Here is a 25,154-nt window from a genome sequence, read left to right on the forward strand (position 1 = left end):
ACCCCTCTAAAATGTTCCCAAGGATACAGGTTCTTTCTTCTCTGTGTCCTTAGCATGCTGGCTTTTGTCTTTATTCTTGTCACCTCATTGCTCCATGGTTGCCATAGCTCCAAACATCTCATCTGATTTCAAATCAGAAAGAAGTGGAAAAGGAAGTTCTTTTCTTATTGTCATTTTTACAAGCACTGAAAAACCCTCAGAAGCCTCCTAGTAGATTTCCATGTAATCTCATGGGCAGACCCGTGACACCCTCCTATGCTCAACAGCAAAGGAGGCTGGAATAGAAATTATCTCAGGAAGTACCGTGGGCTGTACACATCATTGCCACCAATAAAATTGAGATTCTGTTTATTAGGACAAATTTGGATGGTGATTAGTCTATTACAGTGCCTTCCATAGTCTCCTTCTTCATGGAGTTAGTTCTCCGGCCACCTTGTGGAAAGACACAAAACGTGAGTATTTTTTATACCCTAGTCTTTGAAACTGTATCTGAAGAATGTATGTGGTGTTTTTTGTATAGCATTGTGTTGGTCTGGCACATTCAGAGAGACAAGCTATTTGCTATAGAAGCTTGACAAGAACTGGGGGTTGCCATCCGCAGGGCCTCACGTGGGTTCACCTCGTGGATCTAAGATGTTACAGAGAGGGATAGAAATGGAGAACCAGCATTAGCTGACAGTGATTCCTGGGGTAAAAATGCCACGAGCAGAGCATTCTCTGGTTTCCATGTAGAACCACGCACGTGTCACCGCCACCATCAGCTTATTTGGCCGCTTCCCTAGATAATGAGCTTCTGGAGGGAAGAGACTTTTACTTATTTCTGGGGTCTTAACCCTGCGGAAGGTGGCCGCCACCTAGTAGGCACTCAGTGAAGGTTGGAGGTTAGAGATCATCTTTCAGAAAATAAAGCGTGGGCAGGAAAGTTCGAACGGTGCACATGGAGGAGCTAAAACGTGCAGTGTTTAGAAAACGAATTTAAAAAATGAAAAACAGGCAAATGATAGAAACAGGTTAGGTGGCAACTAGAACTTAGGGAGAGTCATTTGTCTCTTACGTTTTTATATTTTTCGTTCTTGCTGGGTGGTCACGTGGTGTTTGTGCAACTCGCCTGGGTCTACACGGCACCGACGTGGGGCTAAAGTGCGAGTGAGGTGGAACGCTCAGAAACAGCCTGTCAAAACAAGCATGACTTAAAGCAGCTGCCGTGTATAGCATGGCATTTTTATAGCAATAGAAGCAGTAATGACGGACTTTATATTGCAGTCACAAGCTACCACTGCTGTGCTAGATAAGTGAATTCAAGCGGGTCTTCTAGAAGTCCAAGGGCGTGTTGTTGTTCTTTCTTTCTTTAAAACATTCAAAAATAAGATTTCTCCAGATACTTTCTAGCGTTTGCTGTATGAGACTGTTATTGCATTACAAATTTACATTTTACTGGGGATATTGCTCAATGGTAATTCTCACAATACTCCGGTTTTGAAACGTCAGTAAAACTTTCCTTACAGAGCAAGGCTTTGTGTTCTCCTTCCAGGCAAGGCGTACGTCAGCGTAAGAGGGAGGGAAGGACCTTGCACTGAACTGGGCCTTGTCCCAGGTCCAAAGCTAATCCTGGACCTTGGCCAAGGCAGTTAGCCTATCTGCTCTTTGGTTTCTACATCTGTGAAAGAGATGTGTGTGAGAAGACGATCTCATAGTTTTTTTTCTAGCTCTAAAATTTTATGATTATAACACATTACATGCCGACCTTTACAGGAACTGAAGAGGGCTAAGGGTTAGCACAGTACTTCCCATAGATGTTAGGTTTATCACCTCATCTTGTGTAATATCATCTTACAAATTATTATATTGTACCTTTAAGCAAATACGGCAGCGATGTAAAATAATAAGAATACTAAATACAATTAACATTTGGTACGTTTATTTTAATGTCTATTTCTACAAATATCCGATGTGTGCATGCATAACTGGAATCAGACTGTATACAGAATTGTGCGCCTGCCTTTTCTCCCCGTGAATTTTATATTGTGAGCATTTTCCCATCCCATTAAAAAATCCTTCAAAAAAACAATAGTTTTCTTTAAGTTTTTTTATATGTTACATATAACACATATAAATGAATTGTAAGGTATGCACCGTGAGGGCCACCACCTCTCTCAGCCACCCCAGAAACACACTTCTAACAGAACCCTCTCTCTCCCTACTGAAATTCATTGCCCTAATGACTTTTATGGTAATCATTTCCTTATTTTTACTTATATTTTTACTACCCAATGTACATCCTCAAGTGTTATTAAGTGTTGCCGAAAAATAGACTTTTTAGTGAATATTTATTATTCCATCATATAGAGATAATCAATACATGCACATACAGCTTATTGGATTATTTCCTTCCTTTTCTGACAGCTGATTGTTTCATTTATATTTTTTGAATTGATATCTGTTCCCATAATGTGAAATCTTAAAGGCTCAAAGGAATGCAGTGTGAAGAGGGTTCCTCTCACTTCTGTCCTCCAGCAACCGGGCTCCCTCTATGACTAGCTGCCAGGAAGTTGTTTTTGGGGACAAAGGAACCTAAGAATGGTATTGATATTTTTTCAGTTTTAATCTCCAAAACGAACCTAGGTGGGTATGAAAAATAGAATTCTTACTAAAGCATGAGCAATCCCTGTAACGGATTTTTTTATATGAAATTAACAGAGTCTCTAGAGTGGGTATGTAGTTTCACTCTTAGGTTAAATGCGTAAGGTTGAATGTTGTATGGACTGGAAGTGAAATAGCCACAGAAGGCAGTCTAGGATCAAATAGATGTAAAGAGTGTTGTGGTGTTTCACTTTGCTTTATTGTAGAGGTGACAGACCCAAGTGACTTTGTCTCTTTGGCACAATGGGAAACTCAGTTTATGTTTTGCTCTAACAGATCAATAAATAATGTCATCATGCTAATTATGGTAATGCAAAAATACATAATCCAGAATGAAGGAACTAACTACTACGTAACTACCTAATCTGCCTGACCAGTACACAATTTTTATGCATTGGGGTTTTTTTGGTTGCCAGAAACAAAAGCAGACTGCTTAACTTAAATAAAAGGAATTTGCTGGAAGGATTCAGGTACTCATTGTTTGGCAGAAAGCCTAGAGAACCAGGCTTTGAAATGGACCGAGCCAATACAATTTAGGAGGTCCAGGAATTGGAGATGACAACAATGGTCTCAAATGGTATTAAATTGGTTTTGGATATTTTATTAGATTCTGGTAGAAACTGTGTGCCTGATCATGGACACCAGGGGACTATACAACTAGAACTGCCCATCCTGATATTGTCAGATACAATGAGTGGTAAGTTCGGGTAGATATATCAGCAGACTTATGATAGAAATGAAACATTGGGATCCAGACTGAACATGTCCAGAAGGTATGAATAAAACACATGCATGTATTTTAGACTCTCGCATCACTTGCCACTGCTGCACTAATTGACCTCCCTCAACTCACACCAGGGCCTCATGGGGCAGAGGAGGAATACGTGATCCCCTATGAACAAGTGAGGGAAGAAGAGACAACTTAGGCCCAGTTTGCACGTGAATTCTCACCATACATTAGTGCTAGAAGAAAATCGATCACCACCACGATACAGCTCCACCCACCATTGGAAAGATAGTCTTGAAAGGAAATTTCTCCCTGTAGGCAGTGTTATGAGTAGTAAAAAGGACTTAGTATGAGAGAGAAAAATGTACTGAGCTGCAGATATACAGGGACTCTGGGGCAGATGGGAATGGCTTGGCTGCTTTGTCAGGGTCTTAGAAGAAGCAAAACTGGAAGATTGTCCTGGTAAGTCATCCTCATATTGGCTCTCTCATCTTTCTTTCCTGTCTCATCTTTCTGTTCTGTCGCTCCCATTTCCCTGGGATTGCAGGGATATTAATAAAGGTAGTATGACATGAACTTTTGTCTTAGCTTTGAGGGGAACTAGACTCTTGAAAAGTTCAGCGAAATATTTGTGGCAATTCAGACTCCCAGAACGAATTATACATGCTATGCCCAAGCAATGATATATATCTAGTGATGGCTAAAAGTATTCTTAGGATTATTTCCATTACCTGAGAAAGGAAATGAAGAGAACCTTGTCCAGATTATTTCTGATAACTTTCAAGTATACTCCTCTGAAAATCTCTCTAACTTAACCATTTATGAAATAATTAGATCAGCAATCAGAGAAGAAATCTGTCTACGAACAAACTGGATAAGAAAATTATCTCATCAACAAAACAAGAAGCTATCTCATTCTCTTTACCCTAAGAAAAATCAATATGTAATCAAAATTTTTATTTTTTTCTCAAAACTACTCCACAGGATGAATTTGACTATTTCTCAATACTGTCAGCTCTGCAAAAAACTTAAGCAAAGAATGTAATTACCTTTTAAAGTATTTCTCCCACTCTGCTCCTTGATGAGTCTGAAACTGTTAAACAACTGGCAACCGTTCTCAGAATTTCCTTACTAAGAAGATAGAGAAGTGGGGCACCTAGCTGGCTTAGTTGGTAGAGCATGCGACCCTTGATCTGAGGGTTGTGAGTTCAAGCCCTATGTTGGGTGTGGAACCTACTTTAAAAAAAAGAAGAAGATAGGGAAAAACATAGTAACATTGTTCCTTGGGCTCACTTCATAATGCTTGGGTGGGGGGTGGATATTAATAAAGTGCAGAAAGCAAGTTACCAGTAGGAACAAGTAAGCAACAGGAAGAGTCAAAATGTGGGATGAGGTGGGCGTTCTGGATAACATGGGACAGCAAAAATGAGAAGGAAGGCCATGTCTGTGGTGATGACTGACCAGTTGGTGATGTGAAAGAGAACTGAAGCACAGCTGATCGTATTATTTTGGGTGACACCATTTATACTTTTCACACTCAACATGAAGTGCGGCAAGCCACTTCCTCATCAAATCAGCTGATTGTGTTGCCACTCAGCAATCGGGAGAAAACTCTGTTAGTGAACTGACTGTATCATGAACCCTAGAACTTTCCATGACTTGTAATTCCACCTTGAATAAAATCTACTTAGCTGCTCTTTTACTTCAGTGACTGAGGTCATCAAGCAGATGATAAGGAGTGTCCTGGGTTTTCAGAACGGCTGCAAAGAATTATTTTTATTTAACCATGAGTTGAAAATAGGTAATTTACAGAAAATGGTTAAGGATGGTGTATTGGGCACCTTAAATTTGTGACTTCCCGGCATTCATTTCTCCTTCTTAACACCACATGTCTTTTAGAGGAATTATAATTGTATTATTATTATTACTATTATATTATTATCATTATTATTATTATTAGCTCAGCCTGGTAGGATTGTACTCCAGGATGCTTACCCTTTCTTAACTAAAGTTTGAGTGCATGATTAAAATTAGGTCAATCAAACACTTATCCCCTGGAATTTAAATCTTGGGTAGAAGATTAAAGACAAAGAAAATGCTAGGAATTCATCTAATCTAGAAGTGAGTTCCTAGATTTTTGTCACCATGACACTATTCCTGTCATCCCCAGATCCTGGGCCAATAGGGATAGCTTGGCTCTGCACATTTCAGTCCGGTTCTTTAGCCTTACTACTGATAATGAGGCCTGATATCTTTTAACCGCTTTTCTTTGCACAAATTAACTGGAGCCTATTTCTGTTGTTTGCACCTATAGAGCTCTGACTCATTCAGAGAGTGTACCTTAGCGATCATGCAGGTTAAAGAAAAGTTGTATTTATTGCTTTAAGATAAGTGGTATGGGACCACGGCCAGAAGTAATGATGTATTAATTATTTAAACAATAATTTTTTAAAAGCCTCTAAAAATATTTATTAATGATAATTACAAAGATTTTATAGAGAAAAAAACAGACTGGAAAAAATATGCAATGTTGAACAAGAAAGTAGGAAATATATTTTGTGATAATTATCTCATGGCAAAAATATGAAATAGATGACAATAGGTTTTTTACAATGTCTGATATTGATTGACTGATTCATTGATTGCCATTGACAGATTAGACCGTAGGTCGTATTCTAGCTGGAGTTATTTCCTGATTACCACTTATTCCTCATTATTTAAATTCCACAGACATTTTCTGGTTAGGTCTGTATTTTTAGGTATAGCGGTATAAAATTTCAGGGCTATGGAACTTGATTTGACTCAAATCCTCCTAGAAGTGAGAACTGAAAAGTGAGTTCAGTCAGATGGGATTTAATAAGATCCAAAGTTCGGGATTTATTTATTTTTCCCTTTGAGTTTCGGCAGCACTGATGACTTGTGTGGGAAGAATGTCTTGATGTTTCATATCAAAAAAAAAGTGAAGGCCTGATTGCTTGTCACATTCCATCTGCATCATTATTATTAAGGGTCATCAGGTATAATCCTCTTTATCAACAGGCTTAATATATTTTATTACCTTTCTTTGTTTTCCATGTGCTTTTTTTGGCAATGGAAATGAAAGCTTATTTGTATCCTATGTCTGAATCTCATTCTCACAGAAATTATGTAAAGTAGAATGAGCCATAGAATATCAAATATCATAACCTTTTCATTGCAGAAGAACTTTGAGAATTATTGCCCTAATAGGTAACCATTTAGCATAAAGAAAAGACTGTAGTCTGATGGGACAATTCCACCAAGACTGAACTCTCTGCTTTCTCTTAGAAAAGCTAACACTTCTGCACAGATACCTCTATTGAAGGAGAAAAGGTTCTGAAGTCTTTGCTCTCATCTTAAGGTGATAAGTCTCCCTTTATCTGGTAAGTCTGTGTGATTATGAATTTGTAACATAAACTGTACTCAGCATAGAAAATTCACAGTAATGTTTATTTATTTATTTATTTATTTTTTAATAATGATTTTTTATTATATTATGTTAGTCACCATACAGTACATCCCCGGTTTTCGATGTAAGGCTCGATGATTCATTAGTTGTGTATAACACCCAGTGCACCATGCAATATGTGCCCTCCTTACTACCCATCACCGGTCTATCCCTTTCCCCCACCCCCGTCCCCTCTGTAGCCCTCAGTTTGTTTCTCATAGTCCATAGTCTCTCATGTTTCATTCCCCCTTCTGATTACCCCCCCTTTCTTTATCCCTTTCTTCCCCTACTGATCATTCTAGTTCTTATGTTCCATAGATGAGAGAAATCATATGATAGTTGTCTTTCTCTGCTTGACTTATTTCACTAAACATTATCTCCTCCAGTGCCGTCCATGTTGTAGCAAATGTTGAGAACTCGTTCTTTCTGATTGCTGAGTAATATTCCATCGTATATATGGACCACAACTTCTTAATCCAGTCATCTGTTGAAGGGCATCTCGGCTCCTTCCACGATTTAGCTATTGTGGACATTGCTGCTATGAACATTGGGGTGCATATGGCCCTTCTCTTCACTACGTCTGTATCTTTGGGGTAAACACCCAGTAGTGCAATGGCTGGATCATAGGGTAGCTCAATTTTTAACTTTTTAAGGGACCTCCACACTGTTTTCCAGAGTGGCTGTACCAACTACAGTAATGTTTAATTATTTTTATTTATTTATGTGAGAGAGAGCATGGGAGCATGGGGGGCAGGGACGGGCAGAGGGAGAGGGAGTTTTAAGCAGACTCAGAGCTGAGTGTGGAGTGGGACGCAGGGCTTGAGCTCACGACCCTGAGATCACAACCTGAGTGGAAACCAAGAGTCAGATGTTTTAACCGACTGCACCTCCTAGGCACCCCTGACAGTAATATTTAGTTAGTGGTCTAATTTCCCATATAGCACTAAAATCTTCTTAAAAGGTCCCTCAAACAGCAGGATCTTCCTTAAGAATGATCTTCTTTAAAATATGATCATGCCACTACTTTACTATATCAGAAATGTTTTCAGGAGCAAGTAATAGAAAAATCTAACAATTACTTAAAAGAATAGCACTTTATTTTTCTCACATTAGACAAAATCTGGCAGCAGACTTCAGGACTGTCCAATGACTCAATAAGTTCATCAAGGATACATCTCGTTTGTATTTTTTTACTCAGCCACACATAGCATATTTGCTTGCTGCTTCATAGTTTTAAAATAGCTGCCAAAGCTCCATGCATCACTTCTACATTGAAGACAAGAAGAATGAAGGGGTGGTGACAGTGAGCTCTCTTCTCTAGTTTTCTCCTTTTAAAAAAAAGCAAAGCTCTTACAGAAGCCTTCTATCATGTTCATTTGCCAGAATATAGTCTCACACCCACTGTAAAACCAATCCCTGGTGAAGGAGCATAGTATTACCGTGATTGTTTGAAACCAACTGTTACTCATGTCATCAGTAGGATGAAGGAGCTCCAGGGGAATCAGCATTCCCTACATAAAGGTATGTGTGTTAATTACCAAAACACAAAATTGGAAAGAAGAAAGGGAGAATGTTGTTCTGAATGCAGTGATATTCTTTCCACCCTTTGCCCATCTGGTTCCTTCTCACTCTTTAGGTCTCTCTTTAAATGCCTCTTTTCAAAAAGCCCTTTCCTAACCACGTAATCTGAAGTAGGTCCCCTGGCTACTTTTGGCCACAGAAAACTGCCCATAGCATTCCTTTCAGTTAGTAATTATGCGTTTTTAAATTTTATTGTCTGTCTCTTTTTTGCTCCCAATGCCCCAAGGATGATACCCCTTTGGGGAGAGAGCACTTTAATGGAACCATGGTTTGCAGAGCAAAATATAAATCCTATTCCATGGGCGCCTGGGTGGCACAGTCAGTTTATCATCTGACTCCCGGTTTTGGCTCAGCTCACGATCTCAGGGTGGTGAGATAGAGCCCCAGGTCAGGCTCCATGCTCAGCAGGGAGTCTGCTTGAGTTTCTCTCTCCCACTGCCCCTCCCCACTGTGCGTGCCTGTTCTCTCTCTCTCTCTCTCAAATACATAAATTAAAAAAAAAATCCTATTCCATTATTGGGGGACACAATACAGATCTTAGCGGATTTATGTAATAATAAAGTTTTCTTTCTTCAGGGCAGAGGACAGATTAGTTTATTGAAGGGAAAAATGATTTTTCTTCAATCTCTGAATCTCAGACAAAATCAGAGATTTGGATTTGGGGGAAGAGAAATGACAGTGATATCACAGGAGGTGGGTTAATCCTTAGAATATGTTGACAGGCTGACTACTAGAAAGGCACAAACAGTAATGATGATGACAATAACAACAACAATAATAATAGTAAACAATTATCGAGTGCTTACTAAGCATCGGGAAGAAGTCTAAGTAATACTTAGAGTGACTCAGTTAATTTTCAAGGTATTTTTGTGTGGTGGTTGCCCTCTGAAACACCTAGTGTCACAGCTCACTCTTTCAGCCAGGGTGTCTGTTTCTCCAGCCCGTGCTCTCAACCACTGCCTCCTTTTGGATCAGGACTGGCTACTTTATAGATCATGTTCTCCTTTTTTCATTATAATTTCCCCTTATATCTTCAAATCTTCAGTAAGTTTCATTAAATGCTACCGCCTGGTTTTAGCTGTGCTTCGTGAGCTTAGGAAGGGGCCTCTGTTAACACATAACAGGAAAAATTGGGTAGGCAATACTGGCTTATTAAAATGATCTGCAGTGATGTGGAACAAATGGTTGTCAAGAGCAATGAGGGGGGCGCCTGGGTGGCGCAGTCGTTAAGCGTCTGCCTTCGGCTCAGGGTGTGATCCCGGCGTTATGGGATCGAGTCCCACATCGGGCTCCTCTGCTATGAGCCTGCTTCTTCCTCTCCCACTCCCCTGCTGTGTTCCCTCTCTCACTGGCTGTCTCTTATAAATAAATAAAATCTTTAAAAAAAAAAAAGAGCAATGAGGGACAACCAGTGGATTTGAGGCATATGCCTTCCTCAGAGATGGATGCCCAAGAATTTAAAGAAGGGATGTACCCTTGCAAAAGTATAGAATTATACTTACCTGGAAGCTTAAATTATCATTGTCTAGATTGTAAATATCTACTCAGAAGATCAAGAACTTGGGCATCTGTTTGCATGAGTTTCTGACATACAGTTTCTAGCTCTCAGACTTAACATAAATTAGACATATGGAGATAACCAAATCCCTTCTTGCTGCTAAATCCAAATACAACCCTCCATTCTACTCTGTCTACCTCTTGGCCACCATGAAGAGGGGGCTGGACTGGTCCAGTTGCACAGAGCCTAAAGGTGTCTTAGTTGTGGAAGGCTTTATTTTATTTATTTATTAAGATTTTATTTATTTGAGAGAGACAGAGAGAGAGCATGAGCTGAGAGAGGGAGAAGCAGACTCCCTGCTGAGCAGGGAGCCTGACACGCAGCTCCATCCCAGGACCCCGAGATCATGACCTGAGCCGAAGGCAGACGCTTAACTGACTGAGCCACCCAAGCGCCCCAGTGGTGGAAGGCTTTAAATTACATAAAAGACATGACTAGATGTCTCCCAGGTGGTACAGAGAGAGACCCGGTATCTGGAGGAAATGCTGAATTGGAAATTTTAGCAGCAGTTAAGAAGATTTTTGGTGTGCCTAAAGCAGGAGAGAAATCTCTTTTGTTCAAATTCCGTGAAAAGAGAAGACTGCTTCTCTATCATCTGAAGACTCTACTGCAAGGGAGTAGGAGGGGTTGAAAGGCCCTTAAAACTCTACTCACAGCAGCTGGATAGCTTTTTAGGGATCTAATGTTATATGATAAGGTAGCTAAATTTTGAGCTATTACTATTTGCCAGACATGGTTTATTTAATTCTCACAACTCTATAAATTAGGGATTATTCTTCTCTCCGTTCTATAGACTCCAGTATAGGATTTCTTGTCTGACATAACACAGCTGCTCAGTGCTAGAACTAGGAGAGCTGGTACAGAACCCACTGACCATGTTCTATTTTTTCTTGCCTTCTTTTTGGCTCTTATGTAAGTTCCCAATGTTCTCTTCCAATGGGAGGAAAATTATGCATGTGAAAATTATTATGATTCAAATGTTTAAAGGAAAATTCTGTGCATTGTGGATATATACTGGACATAAACAGATCACTAACTTAGCAAGCAAACCAGAACTGATTTATCTTTGGATGTGGCAGAAAAAATCCCAGAAACAATATGTGCACCAAGTAGAGTCCCTTGACTTTTACACATTAAAAAAAAAAAAAATTCCTAAAAGAATAGAGGATGTGGGAAAGAAACCCTAAGGATGTTATATTTAATGGGAATTTTTTGATAAAGCATTTATTTTAGGTAGGAGCTGGTAATAGTTTATTTAACTTATTAATGGAAACTCAGTGCAAACTCAGAGAAGTACCAAATGACCTTTTGGTATACTGCAGCTATCCCATTTGCTTTCTACGTCTCAGTTACCCTACAATCTTCCCGGCATTACTCAATCCCAAACCACTTTTCACTGTTGGGAAGAGTTTCCCATAAAGTCCCCCAATTAATTCCTGTTTTCTTTCATTCCCTGCCCACATTAACTCTTGTAAATGAGCAGTTATCACAGAGGCAGAACAGTGGGAGGGGGAGGAACCACAGGAATGCATTGCTCCACAGTCCTGCACTTTTTCAACCAACATGGCGTCTGTCAGTGATGAGACTACAGGCTTTGGGGATTTGGGTTTCATTCATTTCTGCAACAAACCCCCAGTGAATGCCTACTGCTTGCCAGACATTGTATAGGTAAAGATTGGAGAATGAGACTGACCCCAGACCTGATGTCATAGAGCCTATATTCCAGGGGGAGCAAATAGAAAAATAAACACAATGTAGAGATAAGCCATAGGAGGGATGAACGCTCTATTGCCAAAGACAATAAAAGATGAGATAAAGAGTGATGTGGTTGGGGTGGAGATGACTTTAGTTTGTGTTGCCAGGTAGGGAAGGCTGCTCCCACTGGGTTTCCTTTGAACTGAAATCTACATGATGAGCTGGATCAGGCTTTGCCCCTGCTTGGACATTCCTTTAGGGGAGAAACCACTGGCAAGTCCCTAAAACTCTGAGCCTCAGTTTTTTCCTCTCCAAACCAAGGAACATAACTTTTATAAAACTGTGAAGAACAATGAAATAATTTGTCATATAACTTCGTACATGGGTAGAGAGTTACCCTATTCAGTCACTGAATTTAGAATGTTTGTTAATTACTTCGCTAAACACAATTCCCACAAAATATAAAGGGCCATACAAAGAGCCACGGTGGTAGTTCTTCTTTTAATTATTATTAAACTCCTTCCCTCTTCCTCCAGGTCAGGCTCCTTTCCTAAGATGTCTTCCAGGGAATGTTCTGAAGACTAAAGCTGAGTGTGGAAAAAATAGCAGAACTGCTCATTTTCCCTCTTTGCTTTTCCCATTCCAACTTTCTCTCAGCGTTAGGTAATACTAGAACTTTTTGACGTTCCAGTCAAGAATCTCTGCTGTAACCTTTGAATCATCGTTCTCCTTTCGTCTTAGCATCCATGTGGATGCTCTAAGTATTCTCAGATCCTCTATTTGGGCAAGGGCGGAACAAAACCGCATGAGTTCTCCAGGCAACCACTTCCTGCCTGGGTGGTGTTAAGTTATTTATCTCTATGTGTTTCATCTATAAAGCGGGAATAAGGATAAGTACCTACCTCACAGGATTGTTGTTATAAACAGTAAATGGCTTATTACCTCTAAAGCACTTCAAACAGTAAGTGCTCCATCAATGTTGCTTATTTTATAATTCACTTCCTGACTCTATTCATTCGTTCTCATCCTTCTGATCCAGGAGTTTGCCATCTCACCTAAGCTACTGCTATCCCTTGTGTATAGCCTCTCCATTCAGCCTTATGCAAAATTGTCTTACTTGCCTGTAATTCTTTCCCTCCATTCATTCCACAGATATTTGTAAAGCACCTACTATGTGTATGTCATTGTACTAGGTGCTACGGCAGATTCCTAAAACAGAAAACACAGTCCGTCATTGGTAAGGTCAGAATCTAGCTGAGGGAAGGATTCATCTACATGTAAAATGCCAAGCAATATATGGGTTGCATAGCCATAAAATTAATACGAGAGCAGTCACATGACATGACCTGTGACTTTCCCACTTTGCAAACATGCATTCAATCCTTTACTGATTTAATAATTTATATGCATGTTTTCAGATGTATGCAGTATTTATTACACTTTGCCTTTGATCCTTATATTGACCCTCTCAGTAGACTGAAGTACCGTTGACAAGACGGAGCAGATCTATACCAGAGTTGTTAGTGCATAGGCTCTGGGGGCAGAAGAGACTCTGCTCTGCTACTTGCTAACTGTGAGATGTCAGGAAAGTTGCCTCGCTTCTCTGAACCTCATTTCCTCTCTGTAAAATGGGGATAAAATAGTACTTTTTTGGGTTAATATGAAAATTGAATGATATAACCCATGTAAATTCTTAATGCAAATACTGGCATTTTTATGTGCTCCATAAACACAAGCTGTAATCATAATTGGTTTTTATAGAACTTATAATAAATGAAATTCAATATATTTCAGAAGGTGTCTTGTAAAGTGCTTTGTAAATAGTAGGCAATGAATTAACTTTGTTATTATATAGGTTATCAACCATGAAAACTCTCTTCCTTCACCCTCAAAAGCTTAAAATGCATATTTTAATATTTACTAAAATTAGACAAATGTATAAATATGGGAATTGTTGATATTGAAACCAACAGCTAATGTTCTTCCAGCACATATCTTGTTTCTGAACATTCTTCTACTGATATTAACAAATATAGTGGAATGTCAAGTGTTTGTTACCAGACTCTAAATGAAATACTAAACTAACTTACCAGACTTTATAGAATTTCAAAGCATAAAGCAAGGTTAAAATTTTTGCCTATAGCATACCTTTTCTTTAGAAGTAGAGCAGAAGATTTAAAAATTCTCCAATACTATTTCTGCTTAGAAATTAGATGATGGGCCTTACAGTAATTGGTGGGATGCCAATTCTCCAATAACTTCAAATATGGATCTATATTTAAAATAAGAATTTTAATCTGTAGAAACATATGCTCCTGATATGTTCTACTATTTCTCTTCATTTCTACGATTCTTTTACTCCTCTACCGCTTCTGTGTATATATTCTGCTTACTCTCCATATTTTGCATTGAGACTTAGTGAATACATAGAAGTTGTAATGATAAATTGCTGTAAGCTGCTGCTTTTGGATAAATATAGGGATCTGAGGAACCATGGAGATGATTCGTTCACTCTCCCTACTCCAAGGGAGCCTGAAATGTAGTGACTCACCTTTTCCATTGTTGGAAATTCAATCTGCCTCTGAAAAGCAATTTTGGTTTTATAAAACCATAGTTTATAGAACTTCAGAAACCATTCCCAGGGGCCACTTGAAAATGAATCATCAAAGGTCTGATATCTGCATCAGAAGGAGTGCTCATTCATGGGGCCCAGGCATGTCAGGCTGGCAGGCTCATGATTTGGCTTTACAAGAAACGAGGGCAGGAGGAGATGGCTGAGGGGTCCACGTTGTTGTAGGGGCAAGTGGGGAGTATACTCCTCAAGAGGGGGGGAGTTGCCTTCCACAAGAGAGACCTGATGATTTACTGTCACAGGGGATGGCCTGAACATTTCCACGCTTGGATTAAATACCGGAAGCCAAGTGATTAGACTGAAAACAGAGAGGAGAGGGTGCCATCCCCAAACTCTAAGGGTTGAAATCTAAGGAATATTTCTCTCATCCAACCTGAAAAGTTGGGGAAAAGAGTGGGGGAAAAAGAGCTTTGTAGATGAATCAGACTGATCTTTGCATTCTTATTAAACCTGGGTAAGGAATCTATGTTCTGTAAAATCATTGCTTCTACACTTTTGCATTTCCTTTACTTCCCCTTAGTTTTATAATGAAAACACTTTTTATTTTAAATTCACAGGGAGTCTTTGTGACCTCACTTTCCTAAGGCTCATTTCTGTTGAAGGAACCAACCAAAGCAGATATGCGGGGGGGGGGGGGGGGGATGTGATGACAAAATATACCAATTTCCTCATCAAACCTGGAGAAGTTGAAAAAGAGTTTGAGGAGAAGAAAGAGAAGCCCATAAGACACTGGAGCAATGTTAACTGAGAGCACTTCATAAACATCACCCAAAGCAGAATATTCTGTAACATGTGATGTTCAAAGCCACATCAGCCCTTTGGGCAAAAATGACACTTCTTTCTGTGGCTTTACTAGACAGAATCCTAAGGGCCATCTACCTTCAAACATCTATAAAAGTGCAATCATTTCTTGCAAGTAGCCGGTCTGAAGTGTGATTTTACTTGAGACGTAATCCTCAAGTCATTAAACCTGTGTGTTTACTGTGTGTTTACTGAACTTTTTATAGATGTGTATTTACTGGGCAACCATTGATATTGTCTTCGGGGAGTACACTCTGTTCCATGCCTGGAAAAGGTTTGCTGCCTCTGTGTGGTTGTCCTAAATGTCAAGGCTGCTGCTGCTGCAACAGCCCCTCCTACCTCTGCGGGGCTGTGTGCAAACCCACTAGCATTAATAAAGAAGCAAAGTGCCGGGGGAGCAAAGTTTGGACAGTAGAGTGTCCTTTTATGCACAAACCCTGTCAGAACTCTGTCTGCCTCGGTGCTGAGCTTGCTCCTTGCTTCAAACATGTAACCCCAGTTAATCACACAATTGTTGGGAGCTGCAAAGTCACTGTATAATTACTGAGGTTTTCAAAGGAATTAGCATGTAGTTACTATGAACAACATGTTCTATTTTGTGGAAACTATGCAATTAAATTGTCTTAGGCTAATAAATTAAGTGTAGCATAAGCTCATATAACAGCGGGTTGAAAGGAGGGGCTGGATGGCGACGCAGTTATTGAGATCACTTTGAACTCACTAGCCTCTATGCTCACTGCCGAGACAGGTGTGTCTTGCTGCAGGAAGCCATCCACATGCCCACCTTCACTCAGCAGATATTCTAAGAAGTTTGAACATACTTGGTTCGGGGAGAGAAGGTGAGGTAGAACGTGGAAGGAGGAAAAAGTAGCGAAAATGGTGCCAAAGCCTCAGACGCGAATTTGGAGTTGAGATGGAGTGGGCACAGGACATCAACGAACTCTCCTGGGGGTCCACTCTTGCACGTGACACTTGCAGAAATTCAGGTTAAAGGCAACTTATCACGAACACGTCTATTGCAACTGGAAATCCTTGTACCACGTTCAGGAAGTTCTTGATTATTTACAATCGGTTAAAAACCATTGTCGCTCCTCCGTTACGTCATCTGCCTGTTCAGATTTAATAAAAACAATTGGCTTTGAGTTGGTTGAAAAAGAGGAAAAAGTCCTCACATTCATTTTTCAGTGGAGGGTTTGAGACGGTTCTGAAGGAATTTATTGATCACTTTAGGACCTCTCTTAGAATTCAGCTTTGGTGTGTTTTCGGGAAAAGATCTAGTGTCTCCCGGTTTCGGTAAGAATTGCTGGAACTGGAGGGCTGACTTCATAGTCCCCAGCCCTCAAATGTCCAGGGCTAGAACTCAGCTCTCAGCTTCCAGCCAGGCTCTGCTGGTGTGTTAATGTCAGAGAGGAGAAGGACCCCTCTGCGATGTGACAAAATTCCTGACTCTGGTTGGGGTATGGATAAAGGTTAGGTTTAACAACTGGATGGAAGAATTTTCTTTCCCTGTATCTTTTCTTGCCAGGAAATCCCAAGATTGCATACCTTACCTCAACATCTGCTGTCAATCTCTCTAAGAAATGGTCTGTTTAACTTGGGGAGGTTAGTATCACACATTCTTATTCAGAAACTGCCCCTCCGTAACTTTCCTCCAATTGCCCACTCACTCTCAACCCTCACAGATTATTAGTGAAAATAGATGGGAAAGATGTATGACTGTTGTCTAACCGTGAGTGAGACCAAATATTTTACTTTTGATTGAACCTTCTGTACACATGTTGGAATATTTTCTTATGTAGCAGAGTATATGCAATAAAGTGTCGTATCATGGTTTTTCTTTTCTTTTTTTTTAAGATTTATTTGAGAGAGAGAGAGAGAGTGAGAGAGCATGAGCACGTGGGTGAGTGGGTGGAGGAGCAGAGGGAGAGGGAGGGAGAATCCTCAAGCAGGCTCCCCACTGAGCATGGAGCCTGAGGAAGGGCTCAATCCCTCGATCCCAATTCAATTCATGACCTGAACTGAAATCAAGAGCCAGACGCTCAACCTACTGAGCCATCCAGGTACCCCTCATGGTTTTCCACGAAGTAAAACCCAGTGGTCAGTCCAACAACAAAAGGAACAGATGGAATTTTCTTGATTATTTTTATATTTTAAAAGTAAAATATAGACTTTGTTTTTAAATTAAAGAGAAATCTTATTCCTGGCTAGTTAGATATACTTATAGCAGAATCTTAAATTATATAAATATGGTAAATAAAGCTCTTACGCCTTTTTAAAAATATATATATATATATTTAATTTTTAAGGAATCTCTGCACCCAATGTGGGTCTTGAACTCACAACCCTGAGATCAAGAGTCGAAGGCTCCACTGTCTGAGCTAGCCAGGAGCTCCAAAGCTCTTACGTCTTTAGCAGAATGTAATTATTGAGTACATTCCATGAAGAATTAATTTTGTAGAACAAGAATATTCATTTAGGTTAAACTATTCTATGACTTGATTTTTATAATCCATTTTCATTTCTGACTTTGTTATGCAGGTGCTCCCCCTGCGTTTTAAAAGTTTGCCTTACACCACTTCACTTTTTATTGAAGACCACTTCACTTTCATTAAAGACCTTAGTACCTGTTTTTGCTGACTGAAGGAAATCTAAAGAGGCTTTTCACTTTTACAAAAAAGGGTGCAAAGTGAAAATTGCATTTAGCATTTGTTTTGCAATGAGGGGTTATAGGGCAGCACACACCCCAGCAGTGAGAGTGGCCCCACTAAGCTCCTTTCCCGGAACCACACCCAGCATCTTAGCATCAAGCCTCCATATCTCTGAACTGGGTCTGCGAGCATCTGTGTGCTATCTCCACTTATTGTGTGCGTCCGCTAACAAAAGGGTGTCCCAAGGTATCAGAAAAGCCTAAGAGATTATTTTTTGTGTCTGGGAACACTTGAAAAATTTTCCGTATAAATTAATGGCAATTGCTTCTTCACTTTAAGCCATTTCAGCTTACAAAAGTTTTCAGAGGCAAGCTCTACTTTCAAATACTGGGGGAAACCTGTATTTTCAAAATGATTCAAAGACACGCATTTTGGTTTCATAGTATACTAACATTATTTTAATGACTTTTAGCAAAAAATTAAGTGTAATTTTACCTACTCTGGGGTCTTTTACACTTATTTGCTATCTTCTTTCAGTTCAAAACTGAAAGAGAATTCGTCTTCAAGTGACTTCTTAAAAAGTTTATGTCATTAACATAAAAATTATTTCATCTGTTCAAAGTTTTGTCAAGATTTAATACTCTGAATTTCTACCAATTTATTTGCTCACTTTTTTGCAGAACAGTCTTTTTGAACAAGAAAAAGGGAAATTCATGCTTCAAGTCACATATATTCTCATATTTCTTTAGACATTATGGAGAAAAGAAAGATGCAAGGAACTTACCGTCCAGAGAAGCTGGAAAGAGATGAATTTCCCTTTATGGTGAAAGCTGCAAGGATGATTGAGTGAAGAGGGGCTGGCAATGGCCTCTTGCTTGTTAAGCATGAAACAGAGTTTTGAGGGGCCCAGGAATGGGAGTGGACAGACCTCAACTCCCCTTCCTACTTCCTGTAGCACGTTGGGCAATTAGCCTGTAGCTCTGACCCTCTGTTTTCCTACTTGTGACAATAGGATAGTACTTAACCCATCAAGTAGTTATGAAAATTAAGCTAAATGGTATACTATATCTAGAGCACCTGGAAGATCTTATCATTTTTGATAAAAAGTGAATATTATCAAAAGCAAGCTTTTCGACCCTTCCCTAAGAAGAAATTATTTTCTGCTTCGGTTATTTATGATTATCAGTTTATCTTGTTAGACAAGCAGCTGGATGTTATTAACATGGATAAGATTCCTGATGCGGTTTGGTCAGCTGATTGGAAAGTCTAAAGATGATAAGAGTATTTAGAGTTTATAAGATTGAGTGCCTTTGAAATCAGTAGATTAAAAAAAAGTGTCCCTCCAGCCTTTCTATCTTCTCCAACACAAAGAATTGTTGCACATATTCTTGGCGACTGTCTTAGGCAGAAAAAGTCAACTAGCAGAAAACATCATAGAAACACATCACACCCTCTTAGAGCACATGTGTGTAAATTATATAATTTTTACTTAAGTAATGCTTGCTTCCATTTAGGCTTCCTTTGGGATGTTTTATTCACTTTTGTGTACTAACAATATGGTCTGATACTTAGCAGCTCATCAGTATTAATATTCTTGCTGAATAAAGTAAATGGGTGAGTAACTAGGTAAATGGGTGCAGCGCTGAGTACAATCCCTAAGGCTACCCTTAGACATGTTTCCTCTTACCAGAAACTAAATTATTTGCCTCCACACCTTGGTGACTAATTAAAACTACCAGCTTTCCCCTGTCTCCACTCATGTCAGTAAGAACTGCTTTTTATTTATTCATACCCCTTCCTTCATTGCCTGATAACCTGATAACCAACCTGCCGAGGGGGCTAGTAATTGTACACCAATCACCGTTTCAGTACACTCATGGTTTTCACTTATGCTTTATGGAATATGGGGTTTTGAAGATACTCAGAGGCCAAATGGGGCCAGAGTCTAAAGCAGGGAAGGTGAAGGCGAGGGGGCTGAGAAGTCCCAGCTCATGACAGCATCACCTCATCTCCTCTGAGAGAGCAGTTCTGCTTTGATCTGTTTTCTGTATTGAGGCTGTATGCAAGATTCTGCTCGAGATTAGGATACACCCCTAAGAAAGTTTGAAGCCTGAATTCATGATGCTACACAGTATTAAACAGAAAGATTTATCTTCTGAAGTCAGTGAAAGAAGACAGGCTTGTGTTCTTCTAGCACTCAGGCTAAATTTGAGTCATCAAAGCAAAACATATTAAGAGGTAGTGTTGAGAGAGAATTCCTGCACTTCTGGATGGCTTCTGAGCAAAGAGCGGGGACAGCTTTGTTCAAGGATATTTGCAGAGTTGCTCTAGGCAGAACGCAGATTGGCTTATTCTGCAGGATAATGAAGCTAGTTTCCCACCCTCGCTGGAGACAGTCCAGGGTGATAAGGAAAGTATCTCTCTCTGAGTCAGTAGGCAGATTTGTTTCCTGATCAGGATAATAAAGATACTCTCAGAAGGGGTGGATGGACAGGTTTATCCATATCCTTTTATAGACTGGGGTTTTTCCAAGCTCAGGGCTCCTCACTATGACACCAACCCGCTGTGTGTGCTGGGGCTCCCTGGGCCTCCCTCTGCTTGGCGGCCGTGCAATTTGGGGTGCAAGAGCAACCAATGTGAACGTGGCACTCACGCTGTCTTCTGTGCCACGTGTAACAAACTGTACGAATCCATGTGGGCTCCTTGCCTCCTCGCGGCTGAATCCAGGGAGCCTGGCACACTCACCTAGCAGTTGTGGTGGTGGTTGTTGATTAGGATATGCTTGGCTGCTTGACAGGTAGGACCTTCACCTTTTTCTGTTTAGAATCTTGACCAGGCGTACCTTACCTGGAAGATAAATTCCCACTCTGACCTATGATTTTCACTTTCTATGAGAGCCTTACGTCATGGGATAGACTTCAGTAAGAGTATTCATAATGATATTCGGGTTAATGTGTGCCGTATGTACAACAGTGTTCAAAACAAAACTATTGTTGTTAATGTTTCTTTTCCTGCTCTCCTAAGGAGCACCCCCACCCCCATCTAGCCACCAAAGTAAATATTTTGGGTATGAGATCTTGATCAACTCCTAGAAACAAGTGTTTTTGTTTGTTTTTTTTTAGGCAATCTCTGTGCCCAGTGTGGAGCCCGACATGGGACCTGAATTCACAACCCTGAGATCAAGACCTGAGCTGAGATCAAGAGTCGGATGCTTATCTCACTGAGCCACCCAGGTGCTCCAAAGTTCTTCCAGTTTTATTGTACGTAAGAATCATCTGAAGAGCTTGTTACAAAAGCAGATTACTGGGTCCCATCCCCTTCTGTGGGTCTGGAGAGCCACACTGTCTGCTAAAGATAAGACTCTAGGTGATTCTGATTTTGCTGAAAAGGGTTACATTTTTAAGAAACAAGATTTTAGGGGTGCCAGGTTGGATCAGTTGGTTAAGCATCTGCCTTTGGCTCAGGTCATGATCCTGGTCCTGGGATCGAGCCCTGCATCGAGCCCCGCATCGGGCTCCCTGCTCAGCAGGGAGCCTGCTTCTCCCTCTCCCCCTGCTTGTGCTCTCTCTCTGTGTCAAATAAATAAATAAAATCTTCAAAAGAAACAAAATTTTAAAATGCCAATAGTACCTTTTTATAAATAAAAAGAAAAAGCGGATGAAATCCACAACTTCCTTCAAATCCTGAAGGTTTGATTGGCAAGACAGGGAGAAACACAGTGCTCGCAAGCTGGTGCATTGTAACTCCGCACTTCACCCCTACTTCAGTCCAAACATACTGAAGCCACTTCAGTGTTTCCTTTGCAAAGAGCCCACTATTTTTTTTTCAACAATAATTGCATGTATTACTGATACAACTGATCCAGAAGTTATTCACCTTGGGCCAAGTCGTTCTACAATATAATGTCTTAGACAGCAAATCATCTTTTAATATGTGCCTTGGTGTAGAATGCAGGTTTGAGGTGCCAGTTTGAAGCTAAACTAAGCCTTTCCACTTGCCAAAAAGCTGAAAGCGCTCTTGTAAGGCTCTCTAGTTCTCTTATTTATGTGCTGTCAATCAGCTTTCGGATCTGGGCAGTCTTATGGGATTTTCCATGTGGACTTTCCACGCTCATTTACTTTAGAGTGGGTGTATGGGGTATGAATTAATTTAAAATCTATTGTGTTGTTAATCCCACTAGGTTTATAGAAACCCAGTTGGTTGTGTGTTATGGACTGCATTGTTTCCTGCCCTCCTCCCAAGTTCATGTTGAAGCCCAAACCCCTACTACCACAGAACGTGACTGTATTTGGAGATGAAGTCTTTCAAGAGGTAATGAAGTTAAAATGAGGTCATCAGGATGCGCCTTCATCCAATATGACTGGTGTCCTTATAAGAGGAAATTTGGGCACAGACATATCAGAAGACCATGTGAAGACAGAGAGAAGACAGACATCTACAAGCCAAGGAGAGCCCTCAGAAGACATCCACACTGTGTACACCCTTCTTCTAGGCTTCAGAACTGTCGAGAAAATGTATTTCTGTTGTTTAAGCCACCAGTCTGTGGCACTTTGTTCCAAAAGCCCTAACAACTGAATACATTGTATTTTCTTTAAGGGGCTCTTAGGGCAAGTTGCTCATACATTAGAATAAGTTTGCTTGGGTTCTTTTGGTAGGTCAAACCTTAGCTAATACCCATGTTACATTAACGTTCTTGTTTTACTCTGGTCACTAAGTCTTTTTGGATAGTACCTAAGAATCTTAACCTTAAACAACAGAATTATTAGATTGTCTCAGTGGGTATTTCCCTCAAATAAGGGATCTAGGTGTCAGCCAGATTTGATTTATTTATTCGATAAATATTTTTTGGCTGCCTACCATGTACCAAGAATTGTTGTATGTTGTAAGTACTGGGGACCTAGCAATTTGAATTAAACAAAGTTCAGGCTTTCATGAAACTTACATTTAACATGTGGTGTGTGTGTGTGTGTGTGTGTGTGTGTGTGTGTGTGTGTGTGTGTGTGATGTGCAGAAAATATCCACTTAAATAAATATGTAATATGTTCAGTGGAAATAAAGCAGGTAAGGGGAAAGAAGGCTGGGATTGTGTTTGGGAGCTGGGAATGGAAATATTTTACAAAGACAGTAGGAAGAGCTTCTCTGAACAGGTAAGCTACATGCAGAGGCTGCATGAAGTGGGGGATGCGTGGATGCAGTTGCTTGTGAGCTGTCACTAGACAGCCTTCAATGTCAGAACTTTCAGGGTTTGCTTCAGTTGCAAAAAGCCTCTTTCTCAAGGGCACATCTTTCCTGTGGGTGGCCCACGTCTAATGACTAATCAAGGTGGGGTATAAGAGCCCAAACAAGACCTGCCTGATGGGCAATTTCAGTTTCAGAGTCTCCTCCTGGGCCAGTTGAGGATGTTGAGCCCACATAGCTTCCTTTTGCCCCCTTTCCACAGCTGATGCCAAGAATATCCCCTCCTAAACATCCTATGTGCCCGAGTCTGTTTCAGAGAGGGCTTCCTGGAGAACCCAAAGTGGCAGGGAGGCATCCATGTGGTCATCTGAGGAAGAACATTTCCTTGCAGAAGCAACCGTAAGCGCAGAGGTCATCATACTCTTTCTTACCCATATGGTAACGACACAGCTATGCAGGGAAGGGACAGAACAAATCTACTTGGCTTTGTGGGGCTATCCCAGAGGAACCTAGATGGGACAGAGATGGCCAAGGAAGGGATTAGGTAGCAACTTCTTTTGGGGGGGTAGTCAAAAACTTCATGGGGAGGAGGAAATAAATAGGAGACACAGAAATGGAGGTGGCTTTGATTTTGAATTAAAATGTTAACCCAATAGGCTTCTTTGAGACTTCTAAGACTCTGAGGCCTGTGGTTTTCCCCACCAATGAATTGTTAGGTTTCTCCCCCATCTCAGGTACTGGCTGGATCATTTTCAAGCCCAAATCCCATGTCTCCATTCCAACTCTCTACAAATGTCCTCCTTCTCCTCCTCTTTATTCTCTTCCTCCTTCCCTACCACTTCTCTTCCTCTTTGATTACAATCTTCTCACACATCTTTGTTTTTCACATTTGAGGTTTTCAGAGGGGAAGAAAATAGCTTTGTTTAACCTAGGACACTAACCAGTCTATTAGGGCTTCAAAAATACTGTTGTTATAAAGAGATTACCGAAGCTATCTCTGGAAAACAAGCAATACTCCCTCAACCTCATACCCCCTGCGCCCAAGACAAAATAAAGCACGAGGCCTTAAAACAAGTTCAAGGAGAAGATGGTTAAAGAACCGATTTCTTTACCAAGGGAAATAATTCCCAAAATGTCTTCTCTTTATTTACATAGGACATAGGGAAAAGGTTTGCATGAAAATTAGACACAGTTTGAATTTTATACGACTAAACAAAACCACACAGTATGTGTTCTGATTTTCAAAGCATTGATACTTTTCTTTCTGCTTGTGTCTGTATCAGGGTGTCCAGCTCATAAACAAATAAACACCTTAGTTGTTTACTCAAGATGGCGTGAGCTTTTTGCAATTCCTTTTGAGGGAATAAGTTTGAATTCTTGAATACTTAGAGCAGAATGAACTATGATCCTCCATGTGACTGGAATGAGCCACAAATGGGGGTGGTGAGGTGGCACTTTCTGCTTTGAATTATTTTTGGTTCTTTGTTCCTCAGACAATTCTTTCCTTCCTGCTTACCTCTCACAAACCCACCAGGATGGTGTAACACAACCTATTCAGGATTGATGATGGAAATGTAGGATTTCTTCAGATCAGAACAAGTCCTGGGGTCCATGGGAGTATTAGGGAAAACAACAGATGAAGAGTTGAACTTTATTTCCAGAACATTTCATCACCCCCAGAAGAAATCCTGACCCATTAACAATTATTCCCCATTGTCCCTCCCCCAGTCCCTGACAACCATTTATCTATTTTCTGTCACTATGGATTTGTCTATCGCCTATATCTATTTTAAATCTCTTTTAGCTTAATACGCTACTAACCTTTTAAAATCTTCTTTCTTTGCTCTAAGTAGTTTTTTAGTTTAATTTAAATGACAGTTTGCTAAGCTGAAACTCTTCTAATTTATGGAGGTTTAGTGAGGAACCATAGATTTGATTCCACAAATCCTTACACTGAAAGATACACAAGGCTTCATGTTTCGTTTTTCCCCTTTTATTGGTTTTTTACATTTCCTTTTAACATAAATCCAATTCAAGGGTGCAGGATGCTAAAAAAAGGGGGGGAAGAAATGTGAGAAGCATATGGAGTAGGAGCAGGAAGTGGAGGGGGAGGAGAAGAAGGAGGAGGAAGAGGAGGAGGAATATGACAGTATCATAGAAGAAAAGAAATTATATTGAAGAAACTAAAGAAGAAACAGCCACTGACTAATTCTTAAAAAAAAACAAAA

The 25,154-nt window shown here is 40.1% G+C and overlaps 1 long non-coding RNA gene across 2 annotated transcripts; it reads left to right on the forward strand.

The window, feature by feature from the left end:
- On the forward strand, nucleotides 1-25,154 carry LOC148107509 (uncharacterized). 2 transcript variants are annotated; one of them, XR_015722257.1, is made up of 4 exons: nucleotides 1-452; nucleotides 6,674-6,768; nucleotides 20,871-21,008; nucleotides 21,929-25,154. It is a non-coding gene; the product is annotated as an uncharacterized LOC148107509 (long non-coding RNA). The 2 variants fall into 2 exon arrangements; XR_015722256.1 differs by lacking the exon at nucleotides 6,674-6,768.

Source organism: Ursus americanus, chromosome 29 (assembly GCF_024610735.1).
Source record: "Ursus americanus isolate L20-20 chromosome 29, mUrsAme1.1.p, whole genome shotgun sequence".
Taxonomy (NCBI): domain Eukaryota; kingdom Metazoa; phylum Chordata; class Mammalia; order Carnivora; family Ursidae; genus Ursus; species Ursus americanus.